The sequence below is a fragment of the Myzus persicae genome, unplaced genomic scaffold (genome assembly GCF_001856785.1).
Source record: "Myzus persicae strain clone G006 unplaced genomic scaffold, MPER_G0061.0, whole genome shotgun sequence".
In the NCBI taxonomy this organism is placed as follows: Eukaryota; Metazoa; Arthropoda; class Insecta; order Hemiptera; family Aphididae; genus Myzus; species Myzus persicae.
In genome coordinates this window covers 1,843,565-1,849,564 of record NW_019103933.1, presented here as the reverse complement: position 1 = coordinate 1,849,564, position 6,000 = coordinate 1,843,565, and positions in this window count along the sequence as shown.

Genomic DNA, 6,000 nt, shown 5'->3' with positions numbered 1-6,000 from the left:
TGTTCGGTACGTATCGTAATCAATGTATCAATAAAGATAAGAAAGAGGCTCTATTCGGCGATCACATTGCCAGGCTTCAATTTTTATTTTAGTATATACGTAACCGGCGTAACGAGCGCATTCGGCCGTCTTTTTCTTCTAATGTGCACAATATTGTTACAAAATAAATTAAAGTTCTCAAGCGTAAAATCGTTTTGTGATTCAAAGTACTTGTTTTCACACTGCGTAACAGTAGGTATAACAAAATAAAAATCGTTTTGTATTTTGTATATACAAAACGGTTTCAAGTATAAAAAAAAATTAATTTATAATTCAACAATAGCCAATCCATCTATAATATTGTTCATCGGTAGGTAATAACTAAAAACTAATAATTAAATAAGTAATAAGTAATAACTAATATTGTGTTTTCTGATGTATGTTTCTCCGCTGTAAGTAACAATGCGTATGGAACGCGCGAACAATACAACAGGTTTCTCGAAAGTGGAAATTAAAATTAAAATCGTAAAAATGTAAATGATATTTTAAACAGAAAAAAAATTATGATTAAAATTTAATTACCAATTAGTAAACAATTAAATCGATAATGTGCAACACTATAAAAATCATAAAATTATAAAATCAATATATTATTTTCAATCGGAAAAAATAATATTGATATAAAGCGAAATGTAATTTAAAATCGAAATAGCGGGTAAGTTGATCTCTCTGCTGAACATTGAGTGTCTAGAACTAAGCTGTAATGGACGGTATCAAATTTGAATTCAATGATATAATATCATTGTATACGAAAAACGATTCTAGGATATTTTATATTGTTATTAGTTATTACTTATTGTTAGTAATAGATATTAGTCAATAGTCATACAATTCATAAATTATTTGCAAATTTTTAAAATTTAAGAAAATGAAAATGATTGCAATAGAATAATAGTATATTACAAAAATAAATAAAAACTGAAATAATTGAATATTCATACACACTAAATGTAGTAACTTTTAAAAAATTATTCTGCTTTAGATTTCGAAATTAAAAAAATAGATAGCTATTTAAAAATCAATAATGGATTCACTAATAAACACAAATATGCAAATAATAAATAAGTTCTATATAAAATATTCTAATAACATCTGTAATTTAATTAATAATGAATTATTACTTAATAGTGTACTAATTGTACTATAATTTTAAGTAGGTAATAGCTTTAAGCTTATATTTAGGCTTACCTAAGTCTTAATTACAAACTTAATATAAAATGAATACAATGTTGATGCACTTAAAAATCTGAGATTTTGTTCTTCCTTTATTTATTTTGATGTCTCGACAACTTAAACTCCTAATATATTAAAGTATATACAAATATTTACAGGAAGCAGTTAGAATAGGTACTACCTATACAATATTATACGAATGAAAGGTCAATTAAACTTTGACAAATGAAATACCAAGAACCTACATTGTAACAATAATAGAATAACAGTAAGACATATTTTTATAAAAAGTTAAGATTACTTAAAAAGTAATAATTTTAATTATCACAATGGTTAAATTTTGTACATTGCTTTTCTTACATTTTTGTACTTTAGAATAGATAGTGTTAATCGAACCCTTTCAATCAAGCCGTCCTATTTGTGTATATTATTTTTATTCGTAATAGGTACTTAGGAACCTATTGCATTTTTTTTTTTATTATTTAAACTTTGTGGATACAATTAGTTTCAACAATTACCTATTGCATTTAGTGTATAATAATTGCGAACACTTTCCCGATTTATATAGCCCTCCGTTAAAAATTACTTACTTATTATATGCTATATGTAAGTCTTACTAGGTAGGTACCTATAGTAATATTATTCTATAGCATGATTTATTTTTAGTGTCTTACAGTTTATTACATAATATCAAAATAACTGACACCAAATATTGGATTTCTACCCACAATACTGTTCTATGAGAACATTTTTGTCGTTTATATGAGCTCCATCTATATAATTTCTTACACCCACCATCTCATTACATTTTTGTGATTTAAAAAAAAATGATAATAAATAATAATACAGTTTAACCTTTGATGTAGAAGAACAGTAGTTTTCGTCTTTGATTATTATATTTATGTATTCCAAATAATATTTAATAAGACCCTGTCTTATACACACATCAAAAATAAAAATTGTAACAAAAATGAAATGCGTTCATTATAATCATTCTCATATTTAAAGGAAATTATTATTATTTTTTTGTTTTATATGACTTTTAAACAATCAATTTAAAATCAAGAAATACGTTAGACGAAAGTGGGCTTATAAACACGTATCTATGAGTTTTTATTTTCGTTTCTACAATGCAGATTTGTTTTCCAGTTTTCACATTATAAAAATATGTTAATCAGATTAATTCTATAGTTTCTAGTTTAGTTGCGATTACGATTAACGATTTGCTTAAATGTACTAATTTATTTAGATCATATTTATATAACCATAGGTAAATATAGACTCATATTGCATAAGCCACTTGTATATCGAATTCAAAGAAATATTACTATAGGACTTATCCTTAGGTTCGATGGTTTTGCACTATTTATAATGAGTAGGCATAGGACTTGTAGCTCTAAAAAAGCACCAAATATACACTAAAATGTACAAAATATGCATTAAAAATAAGATTATTTGTGTGAATATATTTTATTTAAATTTTGATGTCTGCTAACGACGTCCCTGTGGCCCGTATTGTTAATATCTTATGCAGTGAACAATAACTGAACATAAATAAAATTAATAGGGAACAGTTAACAACCATATTAATATGATCAAAATTTTAAATAATTTTAAATTCAACATTATTTTGGTTGTATATCAAATATTTAAATTAAATAAAAACCTTTAAAATATTGATAAATTATTGAAAATATGCATTTTAACGAATAGAAGTGTATTTACTCATTATTAATGAGTAATGACAAGTGACAATTACTGTGATCAACGGCGAGCTATTATAGATTATGTTTTAGTAAGTACTAATTTTAATTATACTAAATACCAATGCATGCCAATAATTAGTTTACCTATATTATTTTTTGTTTTTATATTTTTATCTTAATAAAGTCTTAAAGTATTTTAAACCTAACCCCTATGTCTATAACTCCAAAATAATTGTCTTTCTAATATATATATATAAAAAAAAAGTTTAATATTTAAGCTAAAAAATCGAAAAAATAATAACCAAATATTCTTCAAATGTAGTCTACCACAACCATCATGTGCGCCTTTGAGACAGGTATAAAAATTAATGTGTCATGTGTTTAAGGTTCCTCTTTTACTGTTTAACAATTAAAATTAAATAATAATAAAACATTTAACAAAAAGTATTTCGTTGACGTACATCAACAATATCCGCGTGGTGAAAAATAAAAAGTTGATATAGTATATGTTATTAATTTTAAGGGTGATGACGTTATTAACACACATTTTATAGAGGGATCAAAAACTTGGCAGGATAGCTTCTCATCACTGTTTATCATACATATAGCAATACTAGGAGCAGATTTGCAGTATTAAAATTAATTTTAACTCACGTACTCAAGGGTTTTTCAGACGTTTCTCATAATATTCCCATAATATTCAAGTGGAATTATTTTATAAGGTTATTTCATATCATTATAAATATCGAATACTAAATGAATTGTTTTTAATTAACAAACATTTAAAGCAGAGAAGAACTCCAGAGAAATTTCAGGGTAGAAATATTTATACATTAGGCACTACACATTCATCTTATCTTAATTTTAAATGTTCAATGATAAAAAAAAACTATTAAATGTTAAAAAATCTAAATGTCAACGACAATTTTTTTAAACTATATAATTATAATGAATTAAAAACGATGATTATCTTCAGGAAAATAAAAATAGGTAGGTTCCTAGATAATAATAATAATAATAATAATAATAATAGCTACCATAACGCCCGAACAAAATCGAACTTAAACTCAATCTCACTCAAAGAACTAAAGAAGCATTCAACTAAGGAGAAGAAAAAAGAATATTAGACTCCATCAAGATAGCCGATCTTTCATCGAACATTTAAAACAATGGATCAACAATACTTCACACAAGCACAATCATGGATATTATAAAAAAAAAATTTAACCTAATTTTGTAAACCACTGCAGGCTAATAAACGATGTATTTGAAACCTTAAATAAAAAAAAATAATAATAATATCTGTATTCTTACTAAATAATACTTCTTGTATTCTTACGAAATAATATAGTGTTTTAAATAACATTAAAATATTTATTTTTAAATCACAAACATTTAAGAAAATACGTTTACAATAAAATGGTAGCTAATTAAAAATCATTTTATATTGTATAATAATGTCATTAAAAATATTATAAAAAGTATTTATACAAAAATATGATATATACATTAATATATTATATCATTCTGTAATATGCAGTATTATACTCCGTACTTTGAACTAGTTTTAGAATATTAAGAAAATACATTTAAACAGTTAATAATTTATCTAATTACATCAATAATTATAATATTATGTCACGTTAAACTATATTATGATAATCAAAAATAATCCCATCCAACGATAATATTTTGCTGAAGTTATATTTAAATACCTAATCTTGTACTGGAGTTGACTAGATATTTTTAGTTTTTACCTCAACATATTTTGATGATTCGATACACTGGAATAACTCCCTATTCTAAACACAGCTCGTTTTACCCGAAAATAGTTAAATTGTGTCAAATTGTATTCAATGTTTTTTTTTTCATATCTTGTTCTAGGTACTTTCTGGAAATGAAGTAAGACATAAGGAAAATGATTTTTTTTAAGTATCATTTGTATCCAATAGTTCGATAGTCTAAAAAAAGAATACTACATGTGTATATATGGATAGTAGGTAATTATTCATGTTTACTCAAAACAATTGCAATGAAACAGTTCACGCTAAAAACCCTAAAAATAAATATATATATTATATATATATATATATATATATAAATTGTCTTAACAGAGGTTTTTTTTTCGATTATAACATTTAAAAACAGCTGTTGCGTGATGTCAGTTCAGCAAAGACGAAATGAAACGGTCCACACTACCTCAGATGGAGTCAGGCGTGTGCTATTATTATCTCCGGCGCTCGGCCTCCGCAAAATCGTCAACAGCAGTCAGGGGATAGTGTAACCATAATAATACCATGGCCGTCGCGCGTTTTACAATCCAAATTTCTCTCTCTTCTCCACCGGAATACTTCCATTAGAAAGGTCAGCTCTTAAACAATTCTATAAGACTGCCAACAATAGAAACCACTATTGTAATAGCTATTTTTTTTTCAAAATTTCGCGCGCCCTTCGTCTTGAAGCTTTGAACTTTTGGGTTACATTCTATATAAATGATAATGTTTTTAATAGGAGGACTATTAATAAAGTCATCAATATATATGTATATATATATATATATATATATAGGATTAATGGTGTACTACTTTATTCTTTGACACTATAATAATATTCCATTAGCGATATTTGAATTTATCCCATGCCAAAACCAAATCTGCTTAAAATCATTCAAATAAAAAATCGTACACACATATATTTTTACATACATAAAGTTATATAAAAGCAAACACTGGTTTAATAATAACGTACGTCATAAAAGTCATATCATATTACGATTTGGCATTGAATATTAACATACAGATTTTACATATATATGCAGATTTTTTCGCCTCCTCAATTTCACGAATTTTATATGAAACTATTTGGTCAAATAGTTTTAATGCTTAAGTTGTTTTAATTCTTTTTCGATAATCATTACCAAATCTCTGTTATTTTAACAAAATAGTTTGGCAATTCATTCAAACAGATTAATTTTTTCTTATTATTGAAATCCCAGCCAGTGACTCATAATATATACAGCTGCCAACTCTCCAACTTAAAAATTTGGGGCAAGATTAATAGATTTTGCCAAATAGCTGTACAA